This window comes from Pogona vitticeps, chromosome 1, assembly GCF_051106095.1.
Source record: "Pogona vitticeps strain Pit_001003342236 chromosome 1, PviZW2.1, whole genome shotgun sequence".
Lineage (NCBI taxonomy): Eukaryota > Metazoa > Chordata > Lepidosauria > Squamata > Agamidae > Pogona > Pogona vitticeps.
The window spans coordinates 209,628,720-209,650,169 of NC_135783.1; the positions used below are offsets into that span (position 1 = coordinate 209,628,720).

At 40.8% G+C, this 21,450-nt stretch overlaps 1 protein-coding gene and 1 long non-coding RNA gene across 4 annotated transcripts in view; one reads left to right on the top strand and one right to left on the bottom strand.

Annotated features, from left to right (window-relative positions):
- PSMD14 (proteasome 26S subunit, non-ATPase 14) overlaps positions 1-5,939 on the bottom strand; it is an 86,928-nt gene extending 80,989 nt beyond the window's left edge. Inside the window, exons 1-2 of one of the 3 annotated variants that reach the window (XM_020798342.3) lie at positions 5,816-5,939; positions 117-212 (exon numbers count right to left, since the gene is read on the bottom strand). The gene's annotated coding sequence lies outside the window, so the exon portion shown is untranslated. Of the gene's footprint in view, positions 1-116; positions 213-5,685 lie in introns of all 3 variants that reach the window. The other 2 variants (XM_020798341.3, XM_072982336.2) reach the window with 2 other exon arrangements.
- Positions 5,940-11,715: 5,776 nt separating this feature from the next.
- LOC144583077 (uncharacterized) lies at positions 11,716-19,137 on the top strand. The gene is made up of 2 exons (XR_013536664.1): positions 11,716-11,823; positions 18,939-19,137. It is a non-coding gene; the product is annotated as an uncharacterized LOC144583077 (long non-coding RNA).
- The last annotated feature ends 2,313 nt before the right edge of the window (positions 19,138-21,450 follow it).

The window sequence follows — 21,450 nt, forward strand, 5'->3', positions numbered from 1 at the left end:
TGTAGACTCTCTCAACACCCTAGACAGCTGAATAGGGTTTCTTATCAATTTAAGCAGTACACTGCCAGGTAAATCTAAGCCCTAGACACCAAGGCAATAGTTTTAAGCTGGTTTACCTTATAGTCACCTAGTTCTCAGTTCTTTTCACCGCCTCCTGTTCTTGATATCAGCTGGATCGGCAGGTTTGAGTTGATGTGAAGTTTAATTTCTACCTAAACAGAAGGAACAGCAACTATTGGAGTATGAGAACATTCCTGTAGCTTTTAAATACTGACAGTACCCCCTCCAATTATAGGTACACACGTTCTGAATTTCACATAGACTATAACACTGCTGTAGAAGTCAAGAAAAAAAAGCTTTAAAAATGCAGACCAATACAAGAAAATTTATTTTCTGTTTACAAAAAGAGGCTACAGAGTTGTATCCAAACTTAATCATACTTCAAGTGACCTCACTGAGGCAAATGGGACTTAAAACATGATTTGAAAAACCAATGATCTGCAGACATTAAAGGCTCCTCTCTCCAATCCCAAGGTTCCCCAAAGCCTCTTGAAGTCAAAAGGGATCCCATGGGAGCCTTTTAACCTGGACGGATGGTGGAATAGGAAAAATTTAATGTGTGACACAAGCCCATGGCTGATATATCATCAGCTTGCATGGACATAACATTATGCAAGATGATTTTGCCAACGGTTATACAAATTAAAGATTAAATGTGATTTATTTTTAAAGTTTTTCAGGAATTACTGGAAACAATTTGTTAAAACGTTATTCATTCATACAGATATCAATGTAATATAATCATGTGGGCAAAATATGTATAAAGAGTGAAATATCAGTAATACTGAAAAAAGAACAAGTGATTTCATTTTGAAGTTTTACTTAAGGACACGTTATAGGTCCAACTTAACAATGTAAATTAATTTTCATTTTAGGATTCATATTATAGGTGCTAACAAACCAACTTGATTCATCTTGGCTCACTAAGTAAAAATTCTCTATTTAAGCAACAAGGATTAGACCAGAGGTGGTCAACCCCTGGTCTGCGGCCTGGTGCTAGTCCATGGCCTGAGACAGACTGGACTGCGGAGACAGATCTCCCACCTCCAACACGCACTCCCCTCCTCACAGCTGCTTTGTGCATGCATGTGTGTGCCAGCGCTGGCATGAGCGCTCCCCCACCCCTTCACACATGCGCCTGAGTGCCTGTATGGGGGACGGATGGGCAGGTGGGCATGCAGGCGCTCCTGCACATGCACGAGGGGGTGGGGGAGCACTAATGTTGGCACTGGCGTGCACGCGCTCCCCCACCGCTTCACGCATGCGCCCGAGAGAGTGTGCGGACCCCCGCATGCCCACATGAGCACAGTGGGGGTACCCCACCTTCCTCAGAGGCTCAGCCAGTCCAATATTAAAGCATATTAACTGTTGCCAACATTCAGCTACTGTGTATGCAGAGTGCTGACCTTACTTGGCAAGTGGCATATCATTCTCAAGTACATAAGTAAATTACATACTCAACCATATAAATGTTTGCAATCACACTTATATACTTGGGAGGTGGTAAGGATGACAATACCAACAGGAATTTGACTCAACTCCAGGAGGCAGTGGAAGACAGAAGCGCCTGGCATGCTCTGGTCCATGGGGTCACGAAGAGTCGGACACGACTAAACGACTAAACAATAAGGACGACATGCCACTTGCCAAGTAAATCAGCATATTAACACCATTATACAGTATATACATCATAGTTGAATTCTGGCCAAATCTTTGGCAACTGTCATGTGAGCTAATTCAGGAACAAACCTCTAGATGTGGAAAGACAGCTGATGGAAGAATTAGTAAGCATTTTGCTTCTGCCCTCCACTATGGCTTAAAGTTATGTGCAAGAGTAGCCAATCCAAGCATAAGGACACTCCTAATTCTACCTCAAGAACCCAGCTTTTATTAGCACTCTCAATGTGCATTTAGGAGTACGTCTTGGCTCATTTCAGCCATGACTGCCTTGAATCACGTACACATTGAACCCAAATGAAGGGTGGTTATAGCAGACGGCCAACAGAAGGCACTCATCATACTGCAGCTCAATTTCTAACCCCAAACTAACTGAGAATCCATAACCAGCTCCGGGGAAACTGACAAACACTAGGCTCTGTAAGCTATTTACAATGGTTAAAGCCTTTATGAAAGCTGGGGGGGGGGAATCATTTTCATGTAGATGGGTTTTCACAGACACATGCTAATGAGGTGCCACAAAATAAAAGTTGAAGAACAGAGGTGTGTGTGTGGGGGGTGTTCTCCACAAACGCAATAGGTTCTTTCCACTATTACAAGCCTTCCATATGCAAATACTTGTGCACAATGTAATATTATTTCAATAGCTTTTAAATGCAACAATGTCCTTCAGAAATGTAAGCCTGGTGCAAAAAACAAAACAAAATTTGAGCAATACTAATTCACTATTACACATTCGGCTAAAATTTTCTACTAATACTTTGTTACATGTTTTTAATAGCCTTCAAACTTCTAAATATGCATCTCTAACTTCAATAACTTCTTCTCCTTAATACATACAAACTCACTCTCAGGCCAACACTAATCTGTACCAGTCTTTTGGATAATATGAAAATATGAGTTCCTTTATAAATAAGTGTTAATTACATAATCTTCTCTAACATTTTTTAAAAGCATATTAGCAGGCCAGTTTCACACATGAAAATACTTTGCCAGCACAGATTTTGTGGCCCAAATTTCCCCATCCTTTTCCCTTCTAAGTTTTCTTCCTGCTTTTGGCCTTATTTCTTTAGCATGTCCCTTGCAAGTCCGAATGACAAGACATAAATTGCACACTAGAGTTAAATGCACAAAAATCTCCTAAATTCACCCATGGTAGTTAAGGTAATAGTATAGTGAAAGCAAAGAATACTGAATAAAGAATCTATTAAATCACTACTGCCAAGACCCAAAGGTGTACTTTGGTATCCAAGGCCAGTAAAATAAGGACTTCCCCTTTCCCCTTTTCCTGTTACAGTATGACATGGTGCCAACCCCTTCCCCACTCCCCCAGATCTAAGGGTTTCCCAATGGCCTAGCAGGTTTCTAGGGTATACAGAGAACTATGAAGTTTGCTGCTTATATACTGCCCCATAATATTTAAAACACTATCTGGGTGATTCAAAATTTAACTATGCAGGCTACACACAGTGATTTACCCCCAGTGAGCTGGGTACTTAGTTCACTGGCTTGAGAAGGATGGAAGGCTGAGTCAACCTTGAGCTGGCTACCTTTGGGATTAAACTCAGGTTGTGAGCATAGTCTTGGCTGCAGTGTTACAGTTTAACCATTGCACCACAACAGCAAAGAGGAAAAGGTCACTGCCAATTCTGAAGGAAACAATGAGATCCAGTGGAAGTACCTATGGCACTGCATAATTGTTTTATTGGGCAGATGAGAACAAAATGTTTGTTGGGAATGATGTGCATTCGTTTGTAACTATTTGAGTGAGGTGGTTTGTAGACAGATAAACAGAAGGCACATTAAGAATTTCAATAATAAATAAAATTCTTTCCAGTAAAGATTAAAAGCAGAGGTAGACATCTGCTCCAGATATTTGAGATTATAACATCTGACCTCCAGATATTTTAGATTATAACTCTTATAATCCCTTATCACTGCCTATACTTCTTATACTGATGGGAGTTGTAGTTGTAAATATCTGGATGTCACCTCACTGTCTACTGCTGGACTGAGAATACACCACACAAGCAGCTGTAAGTAACAGTATAACTTAATGAGAACAGTGAATGCAGGAAGGCCAGCAAACATACACACAGCCTCATGACTATTCCACTGAAAAAGAAGTAACAACTGAAACCATATGTTTTAGAAGTCCTTAAGATATATCTAAATAGCAATTGAGTTATTTGCATACTCACATTTTTCTTTTTTTAAAAAGTTATTTCTGCACCAGAAAAACAGCTGACTAGAACTTTGGCAAAATAACACCATCATGTTTGTTATAGTACTGAAAATATTAAAATGCCTAGATTGCCTTTACCAAGTACACTTACCACACCATATTACAAGTACACCATGTCTGAATCACATTAATCAATGGTTATAGCTTAATGTTCACATGCTCTGACCAAAGATACTGAATCCTAGGGTAGATAACATAGTGCCTTTGAAATATTTTAGACCCAAACATTGGCCATGCCAGCTGAAACTTATGGGAAATGCTATCCAAATTATCCAAATTTGGGGGCCTCGTGTTTGTCTACCTCTGTTACAGCTTGTAAGAACTACTTCCAGAAGATCTAGAACCAAGTCTTTGCTTTTGATACAATCCTAATTAGCCAAGATTGCTGAGGGAGGCTGAGCTGACACCGAGATTCAAGGTGCTGGGCATTACTTATGACTACCCTGACCATGGCTTAACTTTGTCCTGACAGAGTGCTACAAATCTGGGGGAGAGGGCTTCAATCACATGTAACTCTGCCCCTCCTCTGCCCCCATCCCCCCCCCTTTTTTTTTTTTGCTCTTGGGTCTCACAAGATGCTACTGCTTGTTATAAAACTACCACAGCCAGTTTGGATTGCACTGTTAGCCCAAATGCTGAACAGCTAGCTCTACATGGGTCCCTTGATATAACCCAATATATTTCTCAAATGGTTTTGTTACAACTCTATTAAAATAGCCGTGACTAGAGAAGTGATAGCGACAGCAAGTGTTGGAAGCAGCAGCAACAAGGCTTCTGCCCTCAAGCAGTAAACAACTGTTGAGATGGTTAAGTTGATCAATGCTCTCTGCATTAGATTGCAGTATTTTCAAAACACCAGGGTGGCTCTGGGGGAGAGGAACTGCACGTTTTTGCTTCCTGTAAGCAGCGTCGTCACTAAACTGACTTGCTTGACGCTGCTTAACGTGGCAGGTCAGTACAGCTATCAATCCAGAGTCCTCTCGTATTACCGAATGAACCCATTCCAAACAGCCTTCTCAGTCATTTGACAGCACTGTTTAATAGGAAGTCACACCTTTCTCTTGCGAGCTGGCACATCGCATCGGGTTGAAATGGGGCTTTCAAGACATGCAAAAGTCCGCAGAACAATCCGAAGCAGTTCCGAGTTGAGGAGGCCACGAGTTCAACTCTAAACAGAACCTTTATTTAGAACGAGTTTCTCTCCCTCCCCTCGCTCCGAGTTTAAAGGGCTTCTATTTTTTTTTCCTAAGCTAGTAAGACTCGGTGGCTTGTGTGTGTGTGTGTGGGGGGTCTCATTTCTGAGTCTCATTTCCCCTGAGAGACGACCTGGAAGCCCCAAGCCCCTTTCCTCAGCAACTGCCTGGGGATGGGGGGGGGGGGACGTCGCCCTTTGGGCAACAGCTTTGGAAAACGAGACCCCCGGCAAAGAGCGAGGAAGGGGAGGAGAGGCAGCCACAGGGCGAAAGCCTCAGAGCCCCAAAGCACATGCCGCCACATCCCCTTGGGGAGAACTTCTTCAGCCCAACGACTGTCGGCCACATCCGGGCACTCACCCCGCGCTCTTCCTTTCCTCCTCCCCCCCAGCCGTTCCGCCCTCCTCCCGCCGCGAGACCCCCGCGTGCGATTCCCAAACCGCCTCCCCCGGGAGTGGGCTGGGGGGGGGGGGAAGGGTCGTTTCACGCGCCCACGTCCACGAGGCCTACCGGTCGCCGTTAGAGCCCGGAGCCCGCCCGCCACTCCTCTCGCTCTCCCCCTGCTCTGGGCAACCTCTCCGAGCCGCTTTCCGCTCAGCCGGGCCACGATGAATCAGCCCGTTTCATTCAAACCTCGCACCTTGTCCCAGGCCTCTCGAATACTCTTTCCGGGGTCAAAAAGTGGCACAGCTTCAGTGGCCTCGCCCGTCTTCCGCTCCGGCGTTGGGGACCAATAGCGTACCCAGACTCAGTGCCATGGCGACGAAGCGTCCCGCCCCCTCCCTTTCTTTTCTTCCCTCCTGTAATCATAGGTTTCTGGTCCGTTTATTCCCCCGCCTATTTGTTGAGCCCGGGTGTTGTCGCAACTGTGGGCCTCGGTCGTTCCGAAGTGACTTTAAAAAAAAAAAAAGCAGAATCCTTGGAAATCTGTCCTTGTCTTGGTCTTTTCCTTAAATAATCAGGCGTCTGTTCGAGCTGTGGGTACCCAAAGTGGATTAACTTCACGTTAAGAAATGTACTGTACTTGTTTTCTGCTTTGTACAGTTAATATATGCATTCCCAAACATAATGTCCCTAAACGTCAGAGCAGCTTCTCCTGCTTAAATGTATGGAGAGGATCAGATTGCACTACACGTGAAAGATTAAGCCCCAGGATAAGACAGTCAAGGCGAATTCCTCAGACTTACGTCTTGTCTTGTCGCACAATTCACAACAGCGCTATGGCACTATCATCACAGAAGTTGTAAGCAGTGCCTCAGAGTTTCTGCACGGTTTCCCCCCTTCGATGAAACGAAACAAACCCAACCTGGTGAATCTACTATACAGTGGTGCCTTGCTAGACAGTGATAATCCATTCCACTGAAATAGCAGTTTAGTGAAATCATTATCTAGCAAAAGCATTTCCCCATTGGAATGCATTGAAACCTGTTTAATGCCTTCCAATGGGGAAGAATCGTCGTTGTCTAGTGAAGATCGGCCATAGGAAAGCCGCTTTGCGAACCACCGATCAACTGTTTAAATCACTGTCTTGCAAAGTTCAGGTCCCGAAAACACCTGTTTTGCAAGCGCGGAAGGAGCTGTCAAAATCGTCGTCTAGCAAAAATCGGTTTGTGAAGCAGGGACCAAACATTGCCCAGCGAAATTCCCCCATAGGAATCACTGTTTTGCAAATCGCTATAGCGATCACAAAAAGTCGATGTCTAGCGAAAAAACGGTCATGCAGGGTGACTGTCTAGCGAGGTACCACTGTTTTTTCCCAATGGGGTGCTTTTTCCTGGCTAGTGTAATGTATTGGGTGAGGGGGAAATCTGCTCCATTTTGGTGAACCATGAAGCCAAGAAGTAGAAGTGGCCTCCTCTGGTTGTCAGTCAGTTGGCCCCTTGGAGTGTGTGAAACCATTGAAAATCTCAGCCGTTTCAAAAAATACAAGAAATTCTAACCTTACCAGCTACCCTCAGTTAACTGGAATATCAGTGGGATCAGAAAGTACAGTATTGTAGAACTCAGTGTTAACACCAGCATCATTATACTACACCTTATTGCTCAGCATTGCTGGTGCATAGGGGTGGATTAAAGGGTTAAGCACAAAAGGTCTGAGAATTTGCAGGTGAGGCAACGTGTTTACAATATAACTGGATTTGAATTTCATAACACAAAATAGCACATAATGTATTGGCAATTGTTTTAAATTGATAACCAAAGATTTTGGAACAAATCTAGTTGCTTAAATTAGTATAGGGAGAAGGATGACCTTGCTTCCATATCTTTTAATTCCTTGCATTAATCTTTGGTACTCTGCAATTTTTATTTTTTCTGTACTGTTGACATTGTTGATGGAACTCTGACTTCTATAAGGTATGTTTTTTCTTGCTTATCTGGAATATAATATATGGCTTATTAAAACCAACTGTTTTATTTGTGATAACTTGTTCATTCCAGTGTAGTGTTACACTTCCTTTCTAAAAAAAAACTGGAGGTGGCTTGAATTGATGTGTGATGAATCACTGTTATCGGATTTAGGCAGTTTACTTGTTACACTTTTTACTCTCCATACAGTAATTTTGTATGAAAGGAACTATGAGTCCTACAGCTTCATCATACATAGATGCAGTTTCCTTGAACGTACATAGACAGTAGATGTCCACTGATCACATACAATGGCTTATACATATGGTTTCATGCTTTTTCCTCCAAAGAAGTGCTGTAGGAAAAGTGTTCAGGTGAAGCAGCAGTTCATGGTCCTTCATCAGTCCCAGCTTGCACACACTCTTGTGATCAGAGCATGTACAGCTCTTGTAAATTATTTTAATCTTACGGCATGTAATGGTCTTAATGGATTTAGAATAACCTCTTAAATGTCCTGGCCAAGTGTGAAATTTTGGGAAAGAGAAAATCACCCCCAATTATGCAGCAGAAGGTTCAAGGATCTACAGAACAGAATTAGCTTCAAGTCTGGCCAGAGGAGACCACCCTTTATTGCCTCATCAACTGACACTTACAGTCTCAATAACTCATTCTGAGACATTGGTAAGAGAAAAAAAATAAAAGGTTTCATTTACTCACAGTTCTGAACAGATTTAAAAAATAGCATATTGTGGAAAAAATGACTGGTTACATGAAGAGGCCTTAACTGACCCATAGCCTACTTCTAGCAGACTCCTGCAGACTACATTCTGACTGCATAAACTGCACTGACTACATAACCGTTCTAAGACAAATGGAATATTGACTGGAAAAGAGTTGGAAAAAGACTCTAGCGCAGAGGGGTACGGCTCTCTTCAAAATCAGAGGCAGAGAATGAACAATTACTGTAGTTACTGCTGGATTGACTGAAAGTCAACCCAGCCCAAAAACATCCCTCCCAGTCAAACCTTTTAACAGCAGCATATGAGGGTTACTCTAACAGAACTTGATTGCACACCCATGTATCAAAATAGTATTATTACCAAATATGCAGATGATACAACAGTGGTAGGGCTTATTTGTGAAGGGGATGAGTTAGCCTATTGGGATGAGGTGAATCGACTGTTCTCATGGTGTGAAGATAACAACTTGACCCTTAACATCAAGAAGACCAAGGAGCTTATAGAAGAAATGAATAAGATATTCAGCCCTTGGTTATAAATGGAGGGTAAGTGGAACGGATAACCAGTTTTAAGTTTCTGGGTGTTATCATCAAGGAGGACCTGTCCTGGGGTGCTCATACTGTATTACAGCAGTGGTTAAGAGGGCCCAGCAGAGACTGTATTTCCTGAGACTTCTCAGGAGACAACAAGTGAATGGAAAACTGCTGGTAACCTTCTACTGCTGTATCATAGAGAGTATCTTAACCTATTGCTCTGGTATATGATTTGCTAACTGTACAGTGGCAGATAGGAAAACGCTCCAGTCCAGAGGATTATTACAATGGCCCAGAGGATCACTGTCTGCCCTCTTACCTCTTTGGAAGATCTCTATAATTCCCGCTGTCTTAAGGAAGCCCAAAATATTCTCGAAGATCCATCACACCCGGGCCATTCCCTCTTTCAATTGTTATTATCTGATAGGCAGTATTAAAACAAAGACAAATAGGTTGAAAAACAGTTTCTGTCCCAGAGCTGCAGCTACAGTATATTGAATTCCACTGTATAATTAATGTGTGGAATTAATGTGTTGTGCAATAGGAAATTGAATGTGAAAGATGTGGATGTGAATGAGAGGGATGTGTTTCATGTGTAATGTGCTATGTTTTCATGTTATGGATGCTATGTTCTTGTGTGTTTTATTATTATCTGTCCTGGAAATGACATTTAATTTCGTTGTACGGAAGTACAATGACAATAAAGTAAATTCAATTCAATTAATTTTATGAACTGTCATCATGGATTCCAGTTTTTGTTTTTGTAAAGGTATTTATGCACTCATTTGTTGCTTGAATGTATATATAATTGTTTGTTCTACTCTATCTGTAAACATTTAGTTTTGTTGATTTGTGTTATTATTTTATCGTCCAAAACTGATCTTATGTTGATGAGTTAATCTAAATGAACCCAACCTGAATTGGATGGCTTGCTGGCTGAGTTTAAAAATGTAAACACAGATTAATGATCAATACCACGTAAGAAGTTCTTTTGCTTAGAGAGCTCATTAATCCCACTGTCAGGTGGCATCAGGGTAGCAAAGCAGAGAAAAGCAATTAACTGTGAGCCTGTATAGAACGGTGCATGTTTGAAGGATGGTTACTTTGGATCCAGGGCTGGTTGAAGACATTTTGTTGCTTCAGACAAAGGACAAGATGGCACCCCTTTCCACATACAAAAGCTGACTGGGCTGCCAGCTGAATATGATCAATGGAATAACAACAGTCTCCACCATACCCCAGGGCAGAAAGCTAGTTTAGTGGAATACTCAAAACTATAGAGTATACATAATTCTGACAGAGGGAATTATTGTGGTTGCCTCCTCACCCTTGCCTTCCTGAGCCTCACTTATCCAGCCCTCCTTGGATTCCAGTCCAGGAATCTAGTCAAATGTCTTATATTCAAAGCAAATTAAGTTGTAATTAATATTTTTTTTCAAAAGATACCAAATTTTACTGGGCCATCATATTTAAATCACTAGTATTGCTTTCTCTGCATTGTCTTTAATTAGAATATCAATCCACACACCTCTTATGCTTAGAGGATATTTTTAATCTGCGCTTTTGAAGAACCATGTGTGCAAACATTTGGTTCACAAAGTACATATTCTGAGCCCATGATAAAATGCAGTGATAAGGTGCTATGAAGACACATCACACAGTGATGGACAATCAGCAAATCAGGACCTATGAATCTCATCCCCTAGAATTTATATTGGGAATCACAGGAGCAGCTGCAGTGTAAACCAGATGCTATATTCAAAATAAAAGGCACAATATGTGCTTGTCTCATTGAGACTCCTTAGAATTCACAAAATGTGACAAACTGCTACCATTGTATTAACTATGGTCCTGTGGTTTCACAGTGTAGTGGCTTTCTTTTGCTTTAAATAAAACATTTTAATTAAAAAAAAGTAAGTCCTATGAGGAATAAAGAATGGCTGAGGATGCTGGGTATATTTCAGCTGAACAAGAGAAGACTGAAATGTGATATGATAGCTATCTTCAAATATCTGAATAGCTTTTATACGGAAGATGAGGAAGGTTGTTTTCTGTGGCCCTCAAGGATAGGACTTGAACGAATACAAGATATGGAGTATAAATAAGTATGCATAACTCCAATTACAAGATAAGAGGTTTCAATAGAATATTGAGAAGAACTGTCTGACAGTACAATTTATTTATTATTTTATTTATTTATTTAACTTATATGCCGCCCACTCTACCCAAAGGTCTCTGGGCGGCTTACAACAATTAAAATTCAATTAAAATACAATAAAATTTGTTTGACAGTCAAAAGGGCTACCTCAGAAGTTGATTGCATTCTTTTCTTTTGGAGGTTTTTAAGCAAAAGATGTATGGGCATTTGTTAAGGATGCTTTAGCTATAGATTTTTTCCTCTGTAAGGGGGGGTGGACTTGCAGGGAAGTGCATCCCTTCCAGCTGTACAATGCTGTGATTTTATTATTCTAATAAATATTCTTGTCAGAAGGTATTATCTAATAAATATTCTTCTCAACCTCAGTCTTCTCTTTTTGCTAGGGTAAGTTCCCCGGCCTTGTAGCTTTTTGTTTCTTTGTTTAAACACCAAAAGCGTGCTGGAGAAAAATACTGAGGGGATGCATCGGAGCAGAATTAAATCACCTGAAGTGTTACACTATTGATACTAAGGTGGCCATAGGTTCTGCTTTTCAGAACAAAATGGTTTGTTTTGTGTCCTCTCAGTATGGATTGGATGGACTGGGAATTGAGCCAATATTTCCCTGTATCCAAGAGGCAATTTGTAACTCAAGCAATGCTTTTTCAAAATTCCAGTGTTCTGTGGTGATAATCATTTTGATGTCGCAGTCCCTTACAGATGCAAGAATCTACATGCAAAGCTCACCCGCCAGACAAGGGACTTCTTTTCAAGGGATGGAGGAGTTCCAAGTACACAAATGGATCTGTGTACCAAGCTGCTACTTCCTCTGAGATAAATGAAGAGTCACACACGTACCAGAACCTGTGGATTTGAGTTAAACGTTGCAGTGGTTTGTGCCCCAGTTTTCTTTATCTTTTAATGTAATTATTGAAGTAATCTTTCAACACCTTTGTAGCACTATGACTGAGCACCTGAAGTTTAAAAAAATCAAACAAAATTACTGAATATATTATTTATATAGTAATCTCATGTAGGCATCCTTCAGTCTCAAGAGACTATGGTATCGTGCTCTGTATGGAGGTCTTGGAACAGTGTCTTGTGTGGCTGAGAAGGCCAATTCGAGAGTGACAATCTCTTCCACATGGAGATATAGTAATATCTCCATGGCATTCCTATACATGTTCATTGTGATGGTAGTTTCACTGAGTTAAATGAAGCTGAATCCAGATAAGTCTGTACATTAGGACTGTATTTTTATCCAGCCTGTGTTTCTATACGGGGACGATCATAAGAGCTCACACTGGCTAAAACACATTAGGACAGATAGTATTCAAATAAATGCACCAATATATAGCGCAGAGTGCAAAAAACAAAAAACAAAATATGAAAGTCCCAAAAGTCATGGTAGATGCGTGTGCTGAGTGTATTTCTTAAAGATGAGTTAAAAAAAGCAGGCTGCAAACAAAAGTCAGGGGTATAGGTTTCAAGTTTCACTCCTGGGGGCCATTGTTTGGATTCTATCTCCCAAAGCATAAACAAAAGGATAGCCAAGTATCAGCATTTCCCTCTCCCCCATTGCCTTTTTTTTTTAACTCAGGGTTCCTATATAGATGAGGAGAGAAGTTGCAAGTCCCTCTCAAAGAACTGGGAATAAAATTTGGTCTACCCACTAGCTCAGTGATTCCCAGTCTTGGGTAACCCAGGTATTCTTGGACTGCAACTCCCAGAAACCCCAGACAGCACAGCTGGTGGTGAAGGCTTCTGGGAATTGCAGTCCAAGAACACCTGAGTTACCCAAGGTTGGGAACCACTGCATTAGGTGAAACCAATTGAAGTCAGTTTAATAGTATTACCTGGTGGTAGGAACAAGATGTTGTCTTCAGTTTGCAGTCCTGCTTGGTTGATGTTAAGTTTCAGAATCATTTTAATTCCTGGGATGTGTAAACTTAAAATGCCAGAATACTTTGATAGAATATAAGAAATAAAGAGAATAACTAACCCCTTTCTGATGAATACGGTAGAGTGCTGGAATAATTATAGATATAACTGAGTCCACCTATTTCACCATTATTACAAGCAGTGGAGGTTCAGAGTTTCCCCACAATTCTTAAAAATAAACTTAAAGAAGTATTAATAGAGAAAGGGTTAAATACAATAAAGAGTTGGATGAAAAAGATAAAAGATAAGAATATTATACAGTGGACCCTCGACTTACAAATGGCTCGACTTACAGACTTTTCGAGTTACAGACTTCTCTGGCCACAAAATTTAGGTTTGACTTGCAGCCGGAAAATCAACCTACAGACCAGAAAAAAATAAAAATGGAACAAAAATGGCCGGTTACGGGATTAATCGGTTTTCAATGCATTGTATTTTGACTCGACCTACAGACTTTTCAACCTGCAGCCACCGTTCCAATACAGATTAATTCTGTAAGTAGAGGGTCCACTGTAAAGGAAATTTGGGGGGAAGAAGAGGGAATATCCTGGCTAAACATACTCAAAATGGAAAGTTGGACTAGAGAGTGGACAAGAAAAAAGAGAGAGAGATTAGAAAACTGACAACATTTGAGGAGATTATTGAACAACGACAAGATCAAGAAGAAGGAAGTAAAAGAAAGGGAACAGTTAGTATAATTTATAAAATGTTGGTGCATTCAGGATCCAATCAAACAACGATGAAAAATGAGTGGCAGGAGGATTTCAAAGAAGATATTAAAGGAGAGGACTGGAATAAGATATGGCCACAAAAAATAATGAAGAATATGTCTATAACGGTAAAAGGACATTGTTATAAAGTAGCATGGAGATGGTATTTAACTCCAGCAAGATTGAATAAAATATACCATCTTAATGCTGCAGATACAAAAAGGAAAAAGGGACTTATATGCACATGTTGTGGATACGTGAAATACAAGAGAAGTAATGGGCACTGGTTTTTAAAGAAATTAGAAAAATTATTGGATGCAGTATTCAGATATTACTAAGTATTGCCCTCCTGAAGATAATTAAGAATGACCATTTGAGGAAAAAAGATCAGAAAGAGTTAGTAGTTATAACAGTTACCATAGCAAGATTTATATTTGCAAAGAATTGGAAAAGTGATTTAAAAAATCTTGAAGATTGGTGTTGTAACGGGATTCGTCTTTGGCCGGGGGCGCGCTGGTGGTAAAGGCGGGAAAGAGAGTAGGAGGCTGGTCCGAACTTTCAACATTAACATCTTTATTCTTAACAGCATTAAGGATCAAAAGGATCCAATAAATTCACTTCTGGCAATATCTTGTATTTCTTTACTTTAACATTAGGCAACACAACATCATTCTTCAGAAGGGGGCTGAGCCAAAACGCTCCCGATCTGTCAGCGGTCTCAGGGGAGTACTCCTCACGGCCCAAACCGCGCCACAGCACGGATGGCGGGCCCAGTCTCTTTCCAGAGGCTTCTGCTGGAAAGAGGGACCAGGCCTGATCACTCTCCTCCCCCAGGGTGGTTGCGGGGATAAACTACAATGGTCCATTCCAGGGGATCCAAACCTCGTCCTTTAGTACTGGCAACAGGAGGTTCTGGCAGCAGTCCACCTCCCCACTGCAAGTTAGGGAATGTCTGACAAAGTCCTGCGGAAGCCTCTCCCTTGAGCATGGGCTCAGTCTGCACCCCTCGATTCACAAATGTTACCTAAAGCTCCATCTCCCATCCAACTGAACTCCCGTGCTTTTTCTCCCTCTTTTATCTCCTTCCAAAGAATCAGGTCCAACTCCTCCCCTCCTTCCTCCACCAAACACACTTCCGTGGGTCGCTTAGGTACTACTTCCTCCGGTTCTATGTCAACCAGTATACCCTCAACGCAACCGCTCTCAGTCACGGCGTCAGGTGACCTAAAGGACGGCGCACTTGTCTTCTCGGCTTCACAGGTGTAAAGAAATGTGGAGTTTAGCAATTAACAATAAGTTAACATGCAAAATGAAAATAAAAAGAGAAATGGTAAATGTTCATGATTTCAAAGATGTATGGAATTTATACCTGGAATATGTCTTTTCGAGGGGAACGGTTATAGGCCATGAGAAGAATCAATGTATTTTTTTTGAGTGGAATGGGGTGAAAATTTGTAAAATGATGTTATTGATTACCTAGTCCCAAGGATGAAGGTGGCACAGGTGGGGAAGGTTTAATTTGTACTGTGTATAGTTTTTACTGAACATTTATTTTCAGAATACATCATGCGAAAAGCAGGACTGGATGAATCCCAAGCCAGAATTAAGAGTGCCAGAAGAAATATCAACAACCTCTGATATGCAGATGATACCACTCTGAGGGCAGAAAGTGAGGAAGAATTAAAAAAAACTCTTAATGAGGGTGAAAAGGGAGAGCGCAAAAATGGTCTGAAGCTCAACATCAAAAAACTAAGATCACGGCCACTGGTCCCACCACCTCTGGCAAATAGAAGGGGAAGATATGAGGCAGTGACAGATTTTACTTTCTTGGGCTCCATGATCACTACAGATGGTGACAGCAGCCCCAAAATTAAAAGACGAGTGCTTCTTGAGAGGAAAGCAATGACAAACCTCAACAGCATCTTTAAAAAGCAGAGACATTACCTTGCCGACAAAGGTGTGCATTGTCAAAGCCATGGTTTTTCCAGTAGCGATGTATGGAAGTGAAAGCTAGACCATAAAGAAGGCTGACCGCCGAAGAATTGATGCTTTTGAATTGTGGTGCTGGAGGAGACTCTTGAGAGTCCCCTGGACTGCAAAGAGAACATACCTATCCATTCTAAAGGAAATCAACCCCGAGTGCTCACTGGAAGGACAGATCCTGAAGCTGAAGCTCCAATAGTTTGGCCATCTCATGAGAAGAGAAGACTCCCTGGAAAAGACCCTGATGTTTGGAAAGTGTGAAGGCTAGAGGAGAAGAGGATGAGATGGTTGGACAATGTCACTGAAGCTACCAACACGAATTTGACCTGACTCTGGGAGGCAGTGGAAGACAGGAGGGCGGCATGCTCTGGTCCATGGGGTCACGAAAGAGTTGGACATGACTTAATGACTAAACAACAACAACAGTGTTATTATTTGTTAATTTCCTTTAATAAAATTTTAAAAAAAGGATAAGAACCCAGTTTAAGAGTCAGTTTAAGAGTATTATGTGGTGGTGGGAACAAGATGTCTTCAATTTGTAGTCCTGCTTGGTTGATGTTATGTTTCAGAATCATTTTAATACCTGGGACGTGCTTGGAGAAAACTTTTGGGTTTGATTTTTTTCAGGTTTTTCTGAGGAGTGTCTCGTTCATTTTTAGGTACTGGTCCTTTTGTTGATCACAAAAGGAACCACCTCTTCCAAGAACTTCCATTTATTTATTTTTTCCTAATTTGTGTTCTGCCTGGTATTAATTAATTAATTAATTCAGTCAGTCAGTCAGTCATTTAACTTTAACCCTGCGCATCCAGTGGCAGGCCACTATTCTGAGAAGCTTACAACAGGTTGTATACATAAAAGAAAAAACCCACAGTTCCAAGATGGCAACAGCAATAAAATCAGAATAAACAAGAAAAATAAAACTGTAAAACAGTAGAACAATTAGAAAGGGAGAAGATTCTTAAAGACCTGGCTGGAAAGCCATGTTTCTATTTACCTTCTGAACACTTCGTTTGACTTACAGCCATGTGAAAAAGAAAGTACATCCTCCTTGAATTCTATGGTTTTACGTATCAGAATATTAAAATAAATCATCTGGTCCTTTGCAGATCTGAAAATTAGATAAATACAACCTCAGATGAACAACAGCAGATGACATACTGTGTTGTGTCATGATTTATTTTACAAAAACAAGGCCAAAATGGAAACACCATGTGTGAAAAACTACGTACATCTTATGATTCTATAGCTTGTAGAACCACCTTTAGCAGCCATAACTTGAAGTAATCCTTTTCTGTATAACTTTATCAGCCTCTCACATTGTTCTGGAGGAATTTTGGTCCATTGTTCTTTACAACATTGCTCGAGTTCACTGAGGTTTCCAGGCATTTGTTTATGCACAACTCTTGTAAGGTCCTGCCACAGCATTTCAGTCAGGTTGAGGTCTGGACTTTGACTGGGCCATTGCAACACCTTAATTCTTTTCTTTCTCAGCCATTCTGTTGTAGATTTGCTGATATACTTGGAAAATTGTCCAGTTGCATGACCCAGTTTTGGCTAAGCTTTAGCTGTTGGACAGATGGCCTCACATTTGACTCTAGAATACTTTGGTATAAAGAGGACTTCATGCAAGGTGCCGGGTCCTGGGGTTGTAAAACAAGCCCAAATCATCACCCCTCCTCTGTGTATTTTGTCCAAACAGCTCCACTTTGGTCTTGTCTGTCCAAAGGACATTGTTCCAGATGTTTTGTGGGTTGTCCAGATGCAACTTTGCTAACATAAGCCATGTTGCCACGTTCTTTTTAGAAAAAAGAGCCTTTCTCCTGGCAACCCTTCCAAACATACCATACTTGTTCAGTCTTTTTCTAACTGTACTGTCATGGATTTTAACATTTAACATACTAACTGAGGCCTGTAGATGTAACTCTTGTTTTGGGGGGCTTTTTGAAAATTTTCTGAGCATTGCATAGTCTGAGCGTAGACATCCACACCTGGGAAGATTGGCAACTGTCTTGAATATTTTTCCACTTGTGAATAATCATCCTCACTGTAGAATGATGGATTTTAACTTGTTTGGAAGTTACCTTCTAACCCTTCCCAGACTGATGGGAAGCAACAATTGCTTCTCTATCATCATTGCTGATGTGTTTCCTCCTTGGCATTGTGTTAACACACACCTGAATGCTCCAGATCAGCAAACTCCCAAAACTTCAGCTTTTATAAAGGTGGCCACACTTTCTGATGATCAAATACTCAAGGCATTTAGTTAGCAGCACCTGGTTGCTACTTAGCCTCTTAATTCCTAGGGAAGCAGTAAAGGTGTACTTAGTTTTTCCACACATTACTTCTCAATGTTGGACTTATTCTTGTAAAATAAATCCTGACACAATGTAGTATGTCATGTGTTGTTAATCTGAGGTTGTATTTACCTAATTTTCAGACCTGCAAAGGACTAGATGAATTTTGTTATGTCCTGATATGAAAAACCATTGAATTCAAAGACAGTGCACTTTCTTTTTCACATCTGTATATACAACCATAGAAACCCTAAATAACCTTTAAAAGCTGTTTCAAAAAAGAGTAAGATAGGCCACTGGTTCTTAACCTTGGGTTACTCAGGAGTTTTGGACTGCAACTCCCAGAAGCCTTCACCACCAGCTGTCCTGACTGGGGTTTCTGGGAGTTGCAGTTCAAAAGCATCTGAGTAACAAAGGTTAAGAACCACTGAGATAGGCAATTCACAGTGAATTAACTAAATAACACATTTAAAAAAACAGTCTAACAGGGAAGTGCCCCCTCAACTGGGTACAGGGCAAAAGAAAAAACACTGCTTCCACTTCCATAAACCAAGAACAGCAAAGACAACAAATAAAGGGAATAATACAGTCAAAGCTCACCAACACACAAAACAACATGAATATGGGGAGATTTCCACCACCACCACTGATGTCTTCTCTTCTTTGAGTACACCACCAGCCCACAGCCGCAGGAAGCAAAAGTAATGCAGGAAAAGAAAAGTGGGAAAGGGATGAGAGAAAGAGGGGTGAGGGACAGGATTAAGAAATTGTGCGGATGTTTTAAAAAACGCACTCACAAGGAGGCAGGCTGATACTGCAGGCAAGTGGCCTGGTGGCAGCCGCAGCAAAATCTTAAGAAATTGGAAGGGATTCCCCCACCCACTCCGGAAAAAAAAAGGCAAAAAAGGGTCCACAGGCACAGAGAGAGGGCACAACCAGTATGGAGGTCACCATAACGGTGAACAAAAGCCACAAGGGATAAACCCACAAAGAAAGACAAAAACAAAGAAAATTCGATACTGCGTTCTGACCCAATCCATGCTGTTCTACAACTGAACTTTCTTTCTTCCCACTCTAGGATGCAGCCCTCACTATGCTCCTCGACCAGGCAATTTGGCAGAGTTTGGTGAAGGAAAGACAAAGAGTGGAACACAAAAGATTCTGGAGCTTTCGTGACCTATCTTTTGTCAGAACGAAGCATTGAGATTCCAGAGGCTCTCTTTCAAGAATTCACCAAAAATAAAAATAAGATCCTCTTTCAATTTTTCCCCATTCAAGCTAATCTGAAAACCCCACCCAGATAAACAGGGGCTTCTCCTTTTTTTTAAAATATATATTATTCTGGTTTGGTCCCTTTCTAGCCCATATGACCACTAGGAACGGGATCTAACAGGCAGAGGCATTTATTTCATGCTTCTCTTTCTGGTTAAAAGTATGACATATTTTCTCTTTGTGGAAAATAGTTTCTGGCTCAGGACCACACATTTTAAGAGGGCACTTTCCTTTTTTCCTCCTTTTCCATCTTTCATTGACCTGTTGGGGAAATATGCCATATTTGTAACAGAATCCTGTGGCTGCAAGACATGTTTGGAGTCATTGATATGGAGGTTTTTCATCATTAATAAAAGTAATTGTTGAATATTATATTGCCCCTGCACCGTGTTTGCATGCATGTTTTAAATCTTTCTTACACAGAACTTTACATATTGTTTCTTCCCTGTCTATTTTCACAAGGTTTATTTTGTAAGATATCCTCAAAGGTTTTATGTAATCAATACACATCTTTCCTCCCACCAGCTTCAGTGCCTAGCCCAAAATATAAGCCTTGTTTACATGCTCCACTTTCCCAAGTTCTCAACACCTTAACTAGCTACCATCTCTAATTTGTTTCCATGTTCACAGATTTAATCAGAGGCCAAAGTGAACTTGAAGTGAGGGGAAAGCCCTTGTATAATTATGCTTTCTCAGCTCATCTCCATTTCACCGCAAAGATCCATATAAACAACACATGGATCCATATAAGCAATAACCAGGTCATGATTCCAATTGCTGCCAAGGGGACTGAATTTAGATTTCATTGAAATGTTCTGTGTCCTCAATTATTTGAAATTAACCGGAGGGGGATTTCATGCAGACATAGCCTGTAGTGTAGATTCAGGACAAAAAGCCAGAACTAATGACCTCTGATCATTCATACTGTGCCAACAGGACCAGCCTTACTGTTAGGCAGAGTAGGGCAAATGCCTCAGAGGTTCAGATGTTGAGTGTCAGGAAAAAACAGCTAATCATTATCTGTTTTGTTATTGTTGTCATGTCTGTAAGTTTTCCCGCTTCTAGGGAGAGGAGCTTATGGAATTCTCTGCCTCTTGTATGAAAAGACATTTGCTGCCTTTGGATAATATGCACATTGACTTAAAAGGTGAGGGGCACTCTCCCTCGCGTAGTAAAATGTATTGGGACCGCCCAGCATATAAAAAAGATCATTTTGATCATGACCATTTTCCTGAGAGTAACAGCTACAGACATATGTCTCTTTCAGGTGATCCTCCTAGGGACTCTGTTGTATGTGTGTGACTTCCCTTGGGGGAAAGATATGATCCTCAGTGCTGACCCTGACACACACGCCAACTACAGTTGTAATCAAAAGTATTCAACACCCATTGCAAATCAAGTTTATTGTCAAAATTTACAAATTTTCATCTCTTTGAAAAGAACAAGTCAAACAAAAACAATTGAAAGAGCTCCACACAACAAATGCTTCAAGTGGTTTCTCCAAATTCAACTGAAAATGCAACTTTTAATTTTGATTACAACTGTACTTGTATCTGTGGGCTAACTCCAGTGGTAATTCCATCTGGAGTATACCAGTACAGGAGTTGTTAGTTATCACATATGTAAATCTCATTGATTTCATAAGCATCTCATTGATTTCATAAGCATCTTATTAGGACTAGTGATGGCAAATAGAAGAATTCATTAGACCCAGGGCATGGGGCACTGCCATGGTAGCCAGTGTGCATCCAGTTCTCAAATGCCCTGAGAAATTATTATGGCTAAAACGTTATTCACCATGGCACCTAGATGGAAATACCATGAATAGAGTTATGCTTCTGAGTATCAGTGGCTGGAGTCAAAGAACCTTAATCAATGTAGCATAAGAATCGGGAAGTTGTGCCTCTCCAAATGCTGCTGGACTACAGCTCCCATCATCCTTAATCATTGCCTCCAATGACCTCTGGAGGGCTACAAATTCCCCTGTCCTGGTAATGCTGAGTTTTTGAAAGCTTCTTTCTAACTGTGTTTTATTTGTGCGTGCATTGGGAAGAAAAACACTCAATATGCACCTCCATAATGAATTACTCTCATGGCAAGGACTGCTTCTTAATTTCTACCTCCAGATTGTTTTCAGCTGTATCAGGGGAAACTGGTCCGGATTCAGAGAAGAACCTTTTTCCAAAAAAATGGAAATCCAGGCAGTTCTTTTGTTGTGGCAGAGTAAAACAGAATCGGATATTCTTTTTAAAATATTTACAGAAGCGATCGAAACAATTTACTATAAAGGAGGATAAATAGCACAAAAATAAACAATA